At 42.4% G+C, this 18,195-nt stretch overlaps 1 protein-coding gene across 2 annotated transcripts in view; it reads right to left on the reverse strand.

Moving 5' to 3' along the window:
- NUMA1 (nuclear mitotic apparatus protein 1) overlaps positions 1 to 18,187 on the reverse strand; it is a 72,284-nt gene extending 54,097 nt beyond the window's left edge. Inside the window, exon 1 of one of the 2 annotated variants that reach the window (XM_027039713.2) lies at positions 18,059 to 18,187. The gene's annotated coding sequence lies outside the window, so the exon portion shown is untranslated. Of the gene's footprint in view, positions 1 to 8,792; positions 8,973 to 18,058 lie in introns of those variants that run through there. The other variant, XM_027039715.2, reaches the window with a different exon arrangement.
- Between the last annotated feature and the right edge of the window lie 8 nt (positions 18,188 to 18,195).

Below are 18,195 nucleotides of genomic sequence, written 5' to 3' on the forward strand. Positions count from 1 at the left end.
GTTAAACAATGCCATAATGCATATCCTTGTACATATTTCTTTTTAAATTCTTTAAAAATATTCTTTAATTCTTTAAATTCTTTTACAAAAAGAAAATTTTTTCTATCCCCACTTCCTTGTTGTCCAATGTTTTGATTGCTTCCTTTCCTATCATCATCCCTGCCTTACTTGCTCATAGAATTTTCCTCAGGGCCCAGTGTGATAAAGGAAGGCAAAGCAACTTGGAGAATGTCAAGACATGACATGTGATACTTACTGTTGGTAAATTAGAATTGGCCTGTCTTGGCCGCCTCTCCCAGCCACCTGCACATTCTGCCCCCCCACCCCCATACATGTGCTCCTTGTTCTAGTCTCAGCAGCTGCTTCCCACTCAACTGACGTGGCAGAGCTGGGAAATTAGTCCTAGTCTGTCACACTCCTGACCCTGGCCAGTGGAGATAGGCCCACCAGCTATCCAAACAAGTAGGAAGGAGAAAGAACACATTATCGACTATGAAATATCGTAATACGGAAGTATACGGAGTAAAATGTAAAACTCCCCATTCACCAAACCTTAACCCACATTTGCCAATGGCACTTCCCTCCTTGGAGTGACCACTGTTACAAGTCTGTTGTAACCTTTCAGACTTTTCTGTACACGTGTGTATGTATAAAAACATATGTGTATATGTACATGTACATATATGTAAATAAAAAAACAGTGTGAATGTGTTTGATCTACATACCTGTAATCATACTGTTATAATTTGTTCTGCAACTTTCCTTTTTCACTTAAAAATCTGACATGTTTCCATTTTAATATATAATGGACTCCTCATACTTTTTCATGTTTACTTCTGAGAGAGAGAGAGAGAGAGAGAGAGAGAGAGAGCGCGCATGCACAAGTGTGAGAGGGGCAGAGAGAGAGGGAGACACAGAATCCGAAGCAGGATCCAAGCTGTGAGCTGTCAGCACAGAGCCCTACATGGGGCTCGAACCCACAATCTGGAAGATTGTGACCTGAGGCAAAGTCAGATGCTCGACTGAGCCACCCAGGTGCCCCTATTTCCTCACACCTTTAAAAGCTTGAGAAAAATGCTATAGTTTTTGGATGGCTAGGCCTTCTAATATATTTCCCACTACCCAAAGGTCAACAAACTATGATCTGCAGAGGTAAGTAGAGCAGACCCTTGAACAATGTAAAGGTTGGGGCACCAAACCGCTCCACCCCCCCCCACCCCACCCCCACCACCCCATGCGGTTGAAAATCCACGTATAACTTCTGACATCCCAAAAACTTAACTAATAGCCTACTGTTGACTGGAAGCCTTACTAATAACATAAACAAATGATTAACACGTATCTTTCAAGTTGTAAGTATTAATACTGTAATCGAACAATAAAGCTAGAAAAAAGAAAACGTTACTGAGAAAAATCATAAGGGAGAGATAATACATTTACAGTACTGTACCGTATTTATTGAAAAAATCCACATAAAAGGGGACCCATGCAATTCAAACCCATGTTTTTCAAGGGTCAACTGTAGTTGCAACTACACAGCCTGCAAAGCCTGAAATATTTACTACCTGGGCCTAAACAAAATAATTCACATTTAATAAGAGCAGTTTCTTAATGGAGATTAATTCTTATCCAACTGACCAGAGTATGGCTACGTTAGACTGATTTTAAATGAAATTTATATGCAAAAATAGGTCTGGTATGTAATATTGAAGAAACAAGTCTAAAACACTCAAAGGACACCTGGGTGGCTCAGTCAGTTGAGTATCCGAGTCTTGATTTCAGCTCAGGTCATGATCCTAGGGTTGTGGGATCGAGCCCCACCCTGGCCTCTGCGCTGAACCTGGAGCCTGCTTGAGGTTCTCTCTCCCTCTGCCCCTCTTCCCAGCTCACATGTGCCCTCTAAAATTAAAAATATACATATATTAAAAAATAAAACAAAACGCTCAAATGAGGTCAAAAGACATCCCCCTACTTCTGGGTTGAGTATGACTCTAATGAATTTCCAATGTGCTATTCTTCATCTTCTTTTTCTCTTTGATTTCAACTAATGGGAAACAGACCGGGTTCCTAATGTCCTTCAGTGATGCTGATGAGCAATGCAGCTCTCACTCACACACTACAATAATAGTATGAAATTAAAGTAAGCTCCCTCATCTCTGCTGAATATCCCCAACAAAGCCCCTCCAACACAACACGACACAGGTGTCTGTCCTTCTCTTTTGCTTGCAGAAGATTCACTATGAAGCAGCTAAGCATTTCTAGAATGTCTAGCCAACCGTTAAGAGTTAGGGTCCTGACCTTTGTGGGAAAGGAAGACCAATTCTCTCCTTCAGAGTCTACCCTTCTGAAGATCTGAGGCATGAAATGAAAGCATTTCTATGAGAAATTTTAGGTCATCCAATTTCTGTAGTACAGAAGGGGAAGGTGCTATCACCCCAATTTTATAAATGGAGAATTAAGAGTAACTTGTCTCCTTTTCCATTTCTAGAAGTCACGTCAGCAAATAGGGCTTCATAACAGTGACCACCCCCCAACACACACACATGCTTTCTCCTTCCATCCTCTCCCAAATTTTGGTTTTATATAATAATGGCTTTATATAATAACTACCCTTCAGGGAAGTTAACTTAATCTAGTACTTTGAGTGGAAAATTATCAAAGAAAGAATATTATATTTTCCTCATGCAAGTGAGGCTTTAAGTGATTCTCTAGAAAGGAATTTGGCAATATATGTTAAAAGCCTAAAAGATGTTCATATTCAGGGGCACCTGGGTGGCTCAGTTGCTTGAGCATCAGACTCTTGGTTTTGGCTCAGATCATGATCTCACAGTTTGTGGGTTCAAGCACTGGCCCTGCAGAGCCTGCTTGGGATTCTCTCCCCCTCTCTCTCCCTCCCTTCCTCCCTCTCTCTCTCTGCCCCTCCCCAGCTCACACTGCCTCTCTCAAGATAAATGCTTAAAAATTTTATTTAAAAAAGGTATTACAATACTGTTTAAAATAGAAAAAACTGAAAGCACTATACAAATCCTGTATGATAGACTACTATACAGTCATTAGGAATATTTATAGTTTCAGCCGCATTTTAAATTCATATGAATTTACACAATGAAAATAATGGTAACTGGGAAAAAAGCAGAATACAAAATTATAGGTAGTGTATGACACTGGACTATGCAAAACAGAAATATGCATAAGTACAAAACATTGAAAGGAAATACTAAATAAAACTATACATTAGGTTTCTTCTTTATACTTACCTGTATTTTTCCTGTTTCCTATAATGAATATACACTACTTTTCAATCAGATTCAATAAATGTTTTTGGTTTCCGCTGTAGAATCAAAAGCTCAGGATTAGCAGAAGGAACTCCCCTCCCCCCAAAACAACAACAACAACAACAACAACAACAACAAAGAAGTAAGCAACTCACTAGTAGGAAGGCTGCATAATGTACATGCCTAAGAAAACCATCTGGGGGTGTGGAGAAGCTCAGTCTAAAGGCACACTGCTGGGATGCCTGCGGGGTTCAGTAGGTTAAGTGTCTATTGATTTTGGCTCAGGTCATGATCTCGCGGTGCATGGGATTGAGCCCCATGTCAGGCTCTGCACTGACAGCATGGAGCATGCTTGGGATCCTCTCTCCCTCTCTCTCTCTGCCCCTCCCCTGCTCGTTCACGCTCTCTCTAAAAATAAATACACTTTAAAAAATAAATAAAGGTACATTGCTTACCATTTCCTGCCTTCTTGCTTCTGGAGCTGCCTTAGTAAATGTAACTGGGAAATCGAGTAATATTGAGATGCCTACAAACCTTATTTATACTCTAGACCCAGGACCATCACCTTCTCAACCCTAAGATCTAAGACCTTACACTTAAAAAAAACAGACCAAGACCTAAATAACATGGATTGGATTGTGTTCTTCCTCACATCATAAACATTCAGGGGGTGCCTGCCTGGCTCAGTTGGAACAGCATGTGACTCCTGATCGTGGGGTCATGACATTGAGCCCCACACTGGATATAGAGACTACTAAAAATAATTAATTAAAATATCTTCTATCTCAAGAACACATTTCCCAAACATGCCAGGCATTTTCCAAGCTCTGTGCCTTTGCCCATGTGTAACCTCCTTCAAAATGCTTTCTTCCAAACCTACTGAAGTCCAAGTTCATCTTTTATAAGCTGGTTCAAATGCCTTCTCTCTTCAGATGCTCTCCTTGTTCCCCCAATTCAAAAACAACTGTTCTTTCCTCCATATATCCCAATATTTCTTGTTCTTCTGCACATTTTATTCCATTCCTCTTTGGGTCTACACTAGCTGCAAATATGTTTCACTTGACTAAGTTTCTAGAGAGCAGAAATCATCTCATCCAGCTCCATTTCAGCACAATGCTTGCACACAGTAGGTGCCAAATAATGTTGCCTGACTGAATGACAGCCTACTGGCCCTAATCTAATGGATTCTTTCAGTGAAGCAGGCCAGTGAAGCCAAACTGTCAAAGAGGACAATCTCTCCAATTTAAAGTCACATACCTTGCGTGAGTGAACAGCCAAAAATGTCATGGGCCTGCCACTTTAAGGGGACTGGCAAGCTGACTGTGTTTACACAATCTTAATTAAAACTAAAGGGCACTAAAGGAAAGAAGAGAAATAGGGAGATTAAGAAGTGTGGATTCTTCAGGTCACCTCCTCCTCTGTTTAGAGCCCAAATCTCCCAGCCTAGTGCCTAGTGAGCTCACCAAACAGCCTATTCTCTCCTTGGGGTCTCTATAGGATGTAAGTGTCAAAAAGCAACTGATTAGGGCACTTTCTGTCCAGCAAATGGCTCTACTCTTGGCCATTCAACTCTAATTGTGGTTACCTGGGGCTTCTTCTCTAAATGAATCCCATTGCACCAATCATTAAGAGAATGCCTTTAAAGATAGGCTTGAAATTAACCACAGCAGGGAACAAAGTCTCTAAATCTCCTAAATCACGATATCCACACTGTCCATTTTGATGAAATTCACCCCCACCTCTTTCAAACAATAGGTCCTACCAGGCAATGACTTCTCCCAGACCAACATGTCCTGTGATTGTTTTTCAGGAGAAAGCTCCTAGTGCCTGCTTCCCATTAAACAGCTACTTGATGTTTGATCACTCAGCTATGACTGCACGTAGAGAGTAAAATCACTGTAACTTAGGGGCTAAAAAGGAATTCCACTCCTACCCCTAATCCAAAAGTCAAGCAACTTAGAACAAGTAGATACTTTCCCAGCTCAAATTTCCTTAGGCTTACCTGTTTTCAGATCTAGAACTCTTAGCGTGTAAATTTTTCAATATCAAAATGAGGAAAACAAGGCCGAGAGTAAAAAAGAATTATAGGGGCACCTGGGTGGCTCAGTCAGTTGAGTGTTCGACTTCGGCTCAGGTCACAATCTCACGGTTCCATGAGTTTGAGCCCTGCACTGGGCTCTCTGCTATCAGCACAGAGACCGCTTTGGATTCTCTGTTCCCTCTCTCTCTGTCCCTCCCCCACCTGTTCTCTCTGTCTCTCTGTCTCTCTCTCTCTTTCAAAATAAAAAAATATAGGGGTGCCTGGGTGACTCAGTCGGTTGAACATCTGCCTTTGGCTCAGGTCATGATCTCACGGTTCATGGGTTTGAGTCCCACATCGGGCTCCGTACTGACAGCTCAAAGCCTGGAGCCTGCTTCCAATTCTGTGTCTCCCTCTCTGCCCCTCTCCCACTCACGCCCTGTCTCTGTCTCTCAAAAATGAAAACATTAAAAAAAATTTTGTTAATAAAAAATTAAAAAAATAAAAACATATAATACATTAAAAAAGAAAGAGAATTGCAAATGATCATACAGCGACAGAATGTTTTATTGACCCCGCTGCCTAACACCTTAATTTACTGACTAGTTATCAACAAAACCACCAACAAGATTCCAGGCCTTCAATACATCAGCCTAATTGAAATCAGTTCAAGATAGGCTGCTTTCCCTCTTCCCATCCCCCTGCCTATCCTCACCCTTTCTCAAACCCAAATGCTGACCAAAAAAATAAAAAATAAAGATCAATGGAGTAGCCTGATCTATCATTTTTCCCAGAAAAAGACTATCTGCTTCCACTCTACCACACCACCTGATGGATTCTGACATACTGGTGAGCAGAGGGTGCTACAGTCTGAAGAACTTGTGACTGATTCTGGAGATGGGACTGCAATGGCTCCTCAGCTACAGTGTCCTACAGCGGCATGTTCCAATCCTTTCTGGCCCCCAATACATTTGTGATTTGGGAGGACTACACGAGAAAGGCTAATTTTCTCACACTATCTAGTCACCTTGACCTAGAAGCAAGCATATATGCACAGTGAGTATAAAGGAAGTGACAGGGACACCTGGGTGGCTCAGTCGGTTAAATGTCTGACTCTTGATTTCGGCTCAGGACATGATCTTGCAGTTGTGAGCTCAAGCCCCGCATCAGGCTCTGTGCTGACAGCATGGAGCCTGTTTGGGATTCTTTCTCTCTCTCTCTCTCTCTCTCTCTCTCTGCCCCTCCTGTGCTTGAGCTCACTTTCTCTCTCTCTCTCTCAAAAATAAATGATTAAAACTTAAAAAAAAAAAAAGAAAGGGCGCCTAGGTGGCTCAATCAGTTAAGTGTCTCACTTTAGCTCAGGTCATGATCTTGCATTTTTGAGTTTGAGTCCCACATTGGGCTCTGTGCTTCAGCTCAGAATCTGGAGCCTGCTTCAGATTCTGTGTCTCCCTCTCTCCATCTGGCCCTCTCAAGAGTAAACATTTAAAAAAAATTTTTTTTTCATTAAAAAAAAAAAAAAAACGACAGGGCACCTGTGTGGCTCAGTGGGTTAAGCACCTAACTCTTAATTTCTGCTCAGGTCATGATCTCAGGGCTCGTAAATTCAAGCCCCACATCAGGCTCCGCTCTAACAACACAGAGCTTGCTTGGGATTCTTTCTCTTCCCCTCTCTCTACCCCTCCCTGGCTCAAGCTCGCACTCTCAAAATAAATAAATAAATAAAAATTAACAAAAATAAAAAAAAAAATTAAGTGACACCTTTTTAAACAAAATTTCCAATCTTATTAAATCAAATGAAAACTGCAGTCAAAATAGTCTCTGTAGGAAGTTATTTACTTATTCTAACAATATAATCATTGCTCAAAATATATATGAAACACTCTTTTGGAAACTGCCTTTAAAGTCTACTCTGTGAGACACACAAAAATTAAATCTTACTGTTTTGCAGTCACACCTCATTTTTCACCAAAAAATGTACCGCCTTGCTTGACTCTTTGGCTTATAGTATCTTTTGGCTGTGAACCCACCAAGCAAGGTTCAGTGAAGATTTGCTACTTCTGAGGACATTCAAAAGATTGGCTTAGAAGCCAAAAATATTCTGAGCATTGGCAGCATCACCAGAATAAATATAAAGTCTGAGAACACAATTACTTTGAAGAGGACAAACTTACAAATACTGTTAAGTGTCCTACAACTACAACAAAGAGGACAAGATATGTGCAATATACGTCACGTGTTAAGCTATTACATTACTTTACTGTTTATTTTTTTAGGTTATTTATTTTGAGAGAGACAGAGACAGCGTGAGTGGGGGAGGGGCAGAGAATGCGGGAGAGAGAATCCCAAGCAGGCTCTGCACTGCCAGCACAGAGCCCAGTGCGTGGCTCAAACTCATGAAATCGTGAGATCATGACCTGAACCTAAACCAAGAGTCGGATGCTTAACCGACAGAGCCACCCAGGTGTCCCTACTGTTTATTTATTTTTGAGAGAGAGCGCACGCACGTGCACAAATGGGGGAGGGGCAGAAAGAGCGAGAGACAGAATCCTAAACAGACTCCAGGCTCTGAGCAGTCAGCACAGAGCCCAACATGGGGCTTGAACCCACAAACCACGAGATCATGACCTGAGCTGAAGTCAGATGCTTAACCAACTATGCCACCTAGGCGACCCTATGTTACTTTACAATCACACATTACGTAGTCATAAATTTTGGCCCTGGAAGAAATCTTCCGTATCATATAATCCAAACTGTTTATGTTTATATATGAAAAAACTTCAGTCCAGAGGTTACGTAATTTGTCCCTGGTCACACAGCTGGTCAGCAACAGTCAGGACTAGCAACCCAGTCACCCTGACTTCTAGCATAATCCACAAACATATCCTAATCCATATTCCTCCCATTTCCGTGTTCCTCACTGCTGTCTTCAAAGGGAAAGGAAATAACTTGAGACACTAAAGCACACCAGAATGGTTCTGAAACTCAGTAGCTGAGAAAGATCGGCTTAACACCAGTTATCTCTCTATAATCGCCCCTACAGGTATAAGTCATTGTTTAGTATGTAGTTCACAAGAGTTCTGGATAAAGGGAAACCTATGATCACTTCCCCCCAAAGCAAGAATATGTTTATTAAACCTCTCTCCCTGGGTGGCTCAGTAGGTTGAGCATCCGACTTCGGCTCAGGTCATGATCTCAAGGTTAGTGAGTCTGAGCCCCACATCGGGCTCCCTGGTGTCAGCCTGTCAGTGCAGAGCCCGCTTCAGATCCTCCGTTCCCCTCTTTGCCCCTCCTCCACTTGTGCTCTCCCCAAAATATTTAAACAAACAAACAAAAAACTCTCTTCCTACCTCCTGCAGTAACCCATGTGCTTCAAGTAATTGAAAGGTCACTATGAAGAACATGAATCAGAGAAAAAGAAAATAATAAAGCTTCTGTTCAGGAAAAGGCTGATATACGAAAAAGCAGAGAAAGGACAGAAACCATCTTGAACTTACCTCCTGGTGGACAGCTTCCCCAGGCCTGGACAAGATCCCTGGCAGACTGGCTTAGAATTAGCCTCTACCCAGGGAAGGGGCAAAGGGGCAGGAATGCTTGTTCATTCTCCCATCCCACCCACTGTTGGTCAGCTCAGCTTCATATCATCTTGGGCAGCCCCAGCATTCTGTAGATCAGACAGCAAACGGAAGGGAAGCCACGCAGCCTAGGTCAATGGGGTGAGTCAGTGGCAGAGCAGGAAGAGTCACTGGGGCAGAAATTCTGGCCTCCTGTGGCAAGATTGCCAAACCACACCACACCCCTACCCCCACCCCCACGCCTTGGTCAGCACTGGGAAGGCCCTATTAGGATTCTGGTCTCCAAACCAAGAGAAGTCCTTCCTCAGGAGGCTCCATATCACTAATTTCCAAGTGTGTTTCTCCTCAAAAACCTTCCATGGCTTTCTTCTGTCTAAAGCATTATATCTAAATTATTTGGCTTCATTTTCAAAGCCCTCCATTATATGGCCTCAAGTCATTTATTAAACCTTACTTCCCACTATTCCACAGCATACACTCTGAACTAATCAAGCCAGTCTTCCCACTTCTCTCTGCATAAGACTCTATTTCTCATCCCCATGCCTTGAGTTATCCAGCAGTGGTAAATTCAAATACCTGAGTCAGGCAGGTAAAAGAAATGGATTCTCCAGTGGAGCATATGGCAGAACTATGGAGTGTTGTCCCCACCTAAAGGCATTCAAATATTTTATTATTTTTTTAATTATTTTATTTTTTTAATGTTTATTTATTTTTGAGAGAGACTGAGAAAGAGAGGGAGGGGCAGAGAGAGAGGAAGACAGAAGATGTGTGGGCTCTGTGCGGACAGTAGAGAGCCCAATGAGGGGCTCGAACTCACGAACTGGGAGATCATGACCTCAGCCAAAGCTGGATGCTTAACCTACCGAGCCACCCAGGCGCCCCAAGGCATTCAAATATTTTGATTCAAATATTTATGCAGTTCTTCACTTTGAGCATCACAATAACTTATTAAATAGTTATTAATACTCTTTCTAACTTGCAAGTGAAGAAACTTTCCCAAGGTTAGGCAGCTGGCAAAATCCTGGGCATCACCTCTGAAGCCAAAGCAAGAGCTCTAAAGTAAACGCTTCCCAGTAGTACAAACACCATAGAAGATACAGCACTCTAAATCTGAAGAGGAAATTCATTTTTCATGATATACATGCAACTTTATTAGTAGGATGGAGGGGCGCCTGGGTGGCTCAGTCAGTTGGGCGTCCAACTTCGGCTCAGGTCATGATCTCACGGTTTGTGAGTTCAAGCCCCACATCGGGCTCTGTGCTGACAGCTCAGAGCCTGGAGCCTGCTTCAGATTCTGTGTCTCCTTCTCTCTCTGCCCCTCCCCAACTTGTGCTCTGTGTCTCTGTCTCTCAAAAAATAGATAAATGTAAAAAACAATTTTTTTTTTAAATAGTGGGATGTAAAACCCAAAGAGCAGCTTATCTAACCATATACTCCAACTATCTCAAATTCTATTCATGTTCCTGCCAAAGTCTCTCCTAGTTATTCCAGGCCCTACTGAGTTCCCTCTTCTCTCAATTCCTATAGAGCTTACAGACTAGACAACACAGTCGAGTGCTAAATTATATACAGTCATGCAAAACTGAATAGTGAGTCCATGTGTTTTCTAGCTTCACTAATCAAACTACTGTATTAACCTATCTAGTTCCACTAAAAATGTTTAACCTGAATCTAATGAAGAGGCGATAATCATACAAATCCAAATTAAGAAATATTCTAGGGGTGCTCAGGTGGCTCAGTTGGTTAAGCATCCAAATCTTGGTTTTGACTCAGGTCACAATCTCACAATTCGTGAGATAGAGCCCCATGTCGGGGTCCACACTGACAGCATGGAGCCTGCTTGGGATTCTCTCTCTCTCTCTCTCTCTCTCTCTCTCTCTCTCTCTCACTCTCTGCCCCTCCCCCCAATCACACTCTCTCTCAAAATAAATAAATACACTTGAAAAAATTCTGCAAAAATCTACCTAACCTCTCAAAGAATGTCAATGTTGCGACAGATAAAAAAGCATTCAAGATTGAGAGATTAGGGAATTGCTCAAGGGGCATGACAAAATTATCACAACTAAATGCATGAATGACCCTTCACTGAAGGCTGATTTGAAAAAAAAATCTATAAAAGACATTACTGGGAAAATGTGAGATGTCTGAACAAGTATTATACACTGGATGTACTGAATCAATCCTAAATTTCCTGAGACCTAGCTGTATTGTTATTATATAGGCAGATACTCTTGTTTTTAGGAAACACTGCTGAATTATATTTAGGATGAAGTAACATGATGTTTGCATCTAATAGTCCAAAGGTTCAGAATATGAAGAACGGAGAGCAAATGCAGCAAAATGTTAACAACTGGCAAATGTAGGCAAAGAGTTTGTTATATTTTTCTTATAAAGTATCGATAGATTTGAACACACACAAGAGTATATAAATATTTATGATTCCTATAAAGAATCTACAGGTTTGATCAGTTGGTGAGGAGGGAAATCCTGTATTGTACATTTCTTTATATACTCAGCTCTCTGAGAGATAAAACAGGCACTCATTGTTTATTTGCTCACTGCCTAAGGAAACTGGGCTTTGGGAGGTCAGCAACCAGACAGAGTCCACTTTGCAGCAATTCATGAGGGGTACAGTAGCAAACTCCTAAGGAACAAGAGGTTTCCCTCAAACTCACACCATCACACCACATGGAAGATTGAAAAGTAGGTAATCAAAGCTATTGTTATCTCGCCCCTCACTGAAGCCATCCAGAAGTGAGACACTTGACAAATGCCCACTTACAGGGCAAAACAGTTGCTACCCACATGAAGGACCAAGATCCAGGGTCACATTGCATCCACCTTGTCATCGGGTACCAAAAACTTGATAGCCTGCAAAAGAAGTATGTCTGACCAGTCACAGGAAGGCACTCAAGTGGTCAAATAAATAAGCCTGAAATATACAGTCTCTACTCCTCACCATATAAAACCTGTCCTCAATTGCAATAAGGCAGAAGAAATCTGCCAGGCTCAATCACTGGCATTTCCTGCACTGGCTTCAAAGAAATCAGCCCTTAAATAGGACAGAAAGGGCAGCTGACACAGCTGTCTACTGAGGCCTCAACCCAGGAGCATGCTGTGCAATATGCCCTCTTCCCCTTCTACAGCCACCAGATCATTTTACTTCTGCCAAGTGGTCCCTTATTAGGATGACTGATTGCCCAATGGCCAACCCTTAACCTTGATTCTCTCCTCCCGTCACTGACAGCCAAGATATCATTCCAGATAGCTCCTCCTCCAATTTAGCAGAAAGAACAGCTAAAACTATTCCCCCTCAAACCTCCGTCAACTGAAGTAAGACCTATAGTAGTATTACACACAGCTTATTTCTCAAACCTACCATTTTTAACGTTTTTACCAAAGACAGAATGAAAACATATAAAGCCCGCTTGTCAAGCTTTGGCATTATAAACTATGAAGGAGAGAAAATACAATGCTTTTAGATGTGATCTGGCAAAAAAGCTCTCAACAGTTCTTATGCTACCAAAAGTAACAAGATACAATTTAACATGATTAAATACGAAGGTTTGCATTCACTAAACTAATACAAGATGAAGATGGTAGAGACTTGGTACAGCAGTTTATATTAAAAAGGCTGCCTTTGGGCCCTTGGGGTAGGGGAGGGAGCAGGCTGCATATGGTGGGAGGCAGAAGAGAGGATGTCACACTCTCAGTGAACCATGAATGTAACACAGCTGCCCAAAACACCAGCGCAGGCTTGGGTTGTGTTAGAAGACAACTCTGTGCCCCACTTTTAAAAAGCAAAGTCAGAGTCCACGCAGCTAAAGAATGAAACAACTGTGGTGAAAAGTCTAAAAGTCATGTATCGTGGCAAATGTGAGGGAAGAACTACAGATGTTTAGTGAGGGAGAACATGAAAATGTGTTCAAATATATGCACACTTGTCATGCAGGTGAAGAGAAAAATGTATGTGTTCTGCAGGAAGACAAAACCAGAACTAATGAGTAGAAATTACAGAAAGATAGACTTCGGTTTGACATAGGGAAAAACTTTCAGCATAGTAAGAAAGTTAAGAATGTGGGTTATGGAACCCAGAATGCTTGGATTAGAACACCAACTCCACTTACACTGTATGGCTTTGAATAGACTACTTAATTTATTTGTGTCTCAGTTTCCTTGCCTGTTAAAGGGAATAGTAATAATGACAGTATTTACCTCATAGAACTTTGGGAAGCAGTTCATGTAAAGCACTTAGAACAGAGCCTGCTCACAGTATATCCTGAAGAAAAAAACAATGTTAACTATTGCTATGACTGTTGATATAATAAATGAGATAACCTGAGAATCTTCCCACTACATACACCTGGAAATGCTTAGAAAAATATAATAAACATCCTTTTAGAGTATGGCAATTAAGTTACTATCTCTCAGCTCCACACCTACCCTGTTACACTCTGCTCTGTGACACTGGGGCTTGGACTCCGCCAACCCTATCACACCTTTGCCAGCTGGCTCCTGGTTACGCTCTGTAGGAGGTGCTAAAGGGAAAATGGAAGGCAGGAACTTCCTCCTTCGTATGGCCTGCTGTTTCTTGACAACGGCAGTTGGTTCCTTCCCACTTCTTGCTAAACTCCCAGAACCAGCCTCAATGTGCCCCCCTCAGAGGCACCAGCACCAGCTGGGCAGAACTCAACCAAACCTGGCTCCTCCAGGCCCTTCCTGCGAACACCTGAGAAACCAGCAGCACCAGGAGACGCCCTCTCCTCAGAGAATCAGGGCGTAGTTCCTCCAGATCCCTTCAGACTTACAGGATCTGAGAACTCCAACCTTTCTTCCCTTTGTTTTTCGGCCCTAGATGAAGTAGCTGCTTAATGCAGTTATTACATCAAAGATACCCTTTTTGCTTGTCCAGCCCTCCAGCAAGGCTTTAAACTAATTCCCTTTACTGAGTTCACTTTTAAAATAGCTATGTGTGGTCTCTATTTTCCTGACTGGATCCTGATACATAGATAAACTGAGCTCACAAGAAAGTAAGGAAGTCCCAGGAAAAGCGACCTGACAGCATAGCTATCCTAGCAGTGTAAAGAATTTATAACCACCTCTTTGTCCAGGAGACAGATTCTGAGCCTACAAAGAGCAGCTGAGATCCCTATACAAAGGCTAAGACATTCAATAAAGACAGACCAGGGGAAAAAAATCCGTCCACAGGGAAATAAGGAAGATTGTCTTGCTCACCTAGTGAAGTGGGAGGAAAAAACCCTCCTAGGAATTCAAAACCATAGTCGTTTTGCGGCCTAAGCTCGTGGCCTGAAAATCTACAAGTAGAGAAAAATTACATACATTTTGGTCCCAGATTGGGACTAGCCATGAGTGCCCAACAGAAGCAACCACAAAGTTGCTCCAGAAGATATATGAATGGCCAATAAATATGTGAAAAGATGTTCAACATCATCAGTCATTAGGAAAATGCAAATTAAAACCACAGTGAGATACTACTACACCTCCATGAGAATGGCTAAAATTAAAAAGGCCGACCATACCAGGGTGCCTGAATGGCTCAGTCAGTTAAGCATCCAACTCTTGATTCCCCCTCAGGTCATGATCTCACGGTAGGTGGAACTGGGCCTCATGTCAGGTTCCATGCTAACGGCACAGAGCCTGCTTGGGATCCTCTCTCTCTCCACCCCTCCCCTACTTACACTATCTCAAATAAAATAAACTTAAAAAAAAAAAAAGCCAACAATACCAAGTATTCGTAAGAATATGAAGCAAACAGAGCTCTCACATACTGCTTAAATGGTGTCACCACTTCAGAAAACTGGTAATTTCTTAAAAAATTAAACATACACCGCCATACAACCCAGCCATTCCACTCTGAAAAGGAAAGTATACAAACACTCAAAGATTTATACATGAATGCGCATAGCAATTTCATTTATAACATCCAACACCTGGAAACAACTCAAATGTCCATGAACAGTGAATAAGCAAAATTACCTGATACAACCATATAACAGAATACTATTAACAAATTACTGATATATGCAACTAAATGGATAAATCTCACATGCATTATGCTATGTGAAAGGAACAAAGCCCAAAAATACAACTGTATGATTTAACTTATATAAAATTCTAGGAAACACAAATTAATCTACAATAGTTCCTGAGCCAAGGTGAAGGGAAACATGGACTGTAAAGAAGCACACAGAAATTTTGGGGAGTGATGGTACTGCTCTATAATTTGATTGTGGCAGCTTTTGATAAGTGTATATACATCTTCCAAAACTTTTCAATACAAATAAAGTTTACTGTACATAAATTATCCATAAGCAAAGTTGACTTAGACTGAGGGACAGAGCACAGTGGGGGAGGGGCAGAGCGGAAATCTGAAGCTGGCTCCAGGCTCTGAGCTGTCAGCAGAGACCGACACTGGATCGAACTCACCATGAGATCGTGACACTCAACCAACTGAGCCACCCAGCTGTCCCATGACCGCTAATTTTTTTATAAAACTTATGCAAGATATGAAATCCCAGACTGAGGAATCACTATAAACCCCCAGTAGGATAAAATTAAATCCACACCATGTAATGAAACTGTAGAACACAAACAACATGGGAAGATCTTTAAAACAGAGAAAAATGCAGGTTACCTAAAAAAATGATAGTTAAATTGTGAACACATTCTCAAAAGTAACAAAAAAAGCCAGAATTTCAGTAAAATAACATTTTCAACATGCTGAGAGAAAATATTTGGAAGCCTAGTACCCAGCTAAACTATCAAGACTAAAGAGTAAATAGGGGCGCCTGGGTGGCTTGGTCGGTTAAGCGTCCGACTTTGGCTCAGGTCATGATCTCACGGTCCGTGGGTTCAAGCCCCGTGTCGGGCTCTGTGCTGACGGCTCGGAGCCTGGAGCCTGTTTCAGATTCTGTGTCTCCCTCTCTCTGTGACCCTCCCCCGTTCATGCTCTGTCTCTCTGTCTCAAAAATAAATAAGCGTTAAAAAAAAAAAAGTAAATAAAGATGTTTCCCAGAATAATGTTTACCACTAACTTACCCTCACTGAAGAAAACATCTGAAAGATACATTCATCTCTTTAACAAAAATGGAACAAAGTGCAAGAAAGAATTGTGACAAAACAAATAGTAAACATATAACAGTAAAATGAAAAACTCACTGCAGCACAAAACATAATACTGTTGGGGCGCCTAGGTGGCTGAGCTGGTTAAGCACTACTTCGGCTCAGGTCATGATCTCACGGTTCATAAGTTCAAGCCCCACATCTGGCTCTGTGCTAACAGGTCAGAGCCTGAAGCCTGCTTTGGATCCTGTGTCTCCTCTCTCTGCACCTCCCCGCCCCTCTTTCTCTCTCTCTCTCTCAAAAATAAAATAAACATTAAAAAAAAAATTTAACATAATGCTATTACAATACAGTAACAATTATTATCACTTAGAATTGTTCAATATTGAAATAGACTGCCTTTGGGAGTTGTCTCATTCTTGGAAGTGATCATTTTTGGGTTCAGACAACACCTTTTGAGAAGTTTGGTATACACTGGAGAAGAGACTTAAATAAATGACCCCCAATATAGCTACTGACCACAGGGTGTTATCAATTAGACACAGCTGTCAAAACATTCCCTGATCAGTTCTGCGTAGCCACCTGTGGCAGGGCTTGCCCCTATCCTAACAGTTCTAGAATTCAAGTATTAGTTCAAAGCATTCTTCTCGCTCCCATATTCCATAAGTAAAGAAGAACACTCTAGATAGAAATGTTTCTTATATGAGCTTTCAAGTAATATCTTCTAGCTTTGGGGAAGTACAGCTTTGGCTTTTGATTAAGATTAAGGAATTACAATTAGTCATCATTTGCTTAAACTTGGGCCAAGAAAAGAGTACTTTAGGGGCTTTTACAGACAAGTACGTGCTTCTTCCTCTAACGAGGAAATACCATACAGGAACAGAGAGGGAAGGAATACATACACTAATCCCTGCTGACTGAAAGCTACCTTGCTTGATCTGAATGTTCCCTCCAGGTTCCCGCATATTCACAGCAGTAAAGATCTCCACAAGGTAGCCCCAATTCCCTTCCCAACAAGGTTTCTGCCCACCACAAAGTAACACACATGACGGTCCAGAACTTTGGAAAGACAGGACCAGGCAACAAACACCAGAGAGAGGAAAACACGGATCAAAGCAAGTATCACATTTTTAGAAGGCAGCCCCATTCCCCACAAAAAGAATACAGCAGTTCAAAAGCCACTAAATTAAAATGGGAAAGCCAGGCTCCTATTTCCTTTCAGTCCATGAAAGCTCATTCATTTCAAAGCATACGTTAATGGCCATGACATGTCTCACTCATAGCTGTCTAGGCATCAGGATAAAGGGACAAAAGACACTGTCTCCACCCAGAAGGACAAACGTGCAGACACTTCCAATGCAAGATGAGAAGTACTCTTCCAGAGGTAATGAAGACGGCGCACCCAGAGGAGGGAGCATCAAGCCAGTTAGGTTCTTTCCCACCCACAACCTTCACACATTTAGTCATAAATTTGTACTTTCTAAGATGTTTCCATGAAACAACCTACCTGATTTGACCCCAAGAACAACTCACACACAGCCCCCACACGGGCCCTCCCCCTCCCCCCCCTCAAGCCAACCCTCAAACACCCCAGTACAGCCAACCACGCACTAGCTATGTAATCCTGGCCAAGAAAACGTTATAAAATACCGCCGGTTCCCTATCTCTAATAAAGTATAACAGGAAAATTAGGAATATTAAAAAGATGATCCATATAAAGGGTGTGGCACAGTGTCTGAAACGTAGTTGGTGCTCTGAAAACGTTTACTACCAATATTACTACTGCTATTGTTAACAATAATAGGCGGAGACTTTCCTGGGACCTCTCGCTCACAAGCCTTTCAGGAACAGGGACTACCCCGCACCCCGGTCGTCCTCAGACAAAATTCCACGGACACACCCCCAAACAGACCCTCCCACTATGCACGCCGGCACCTCCCCTCGGAACAGGCGCCCCTCCTCACACACCTCATCCCCGATAAATCTCCCCAGAGTAGGTTACGAAGGAGGCTCTCGGCTCGCACCCGCCTCTCCAGCACCCCCTCCAGCACCGCATCCCTGCGGGCGCCCAGACCGAACAGCAGCCGCGGGCCCGCGCCGGTTACCTGGCCGCGCGCTCCCGCAGCGCCTCACTCTCCCCCGGGATCGTCTTCGTTGCGGACTCGCGCCAGCGCTCCGAGCGCACAATTAGTTTAAACTATGGCCCCGCCCCCTCGCACCACCCTCTGATTGGCCCCTGTCG

The sequence above is a fragment of the Acinonyx jubatus genome, chromosome D1 (genome assembly GCF_027475565.1).
Source record: "Acinonyx jubatus isolate Ajub_Pintada_27869175 chromosome D1, VMU_Ajub_asm_v1.0, whole genome shotgun sequence".
Classification (NCBI taxonomy): Eukaryota; Metazoa; Chordata; class Mammalia; order Carnivora; family Felidae; genus Acinonyx; species Acinonyx jubatus.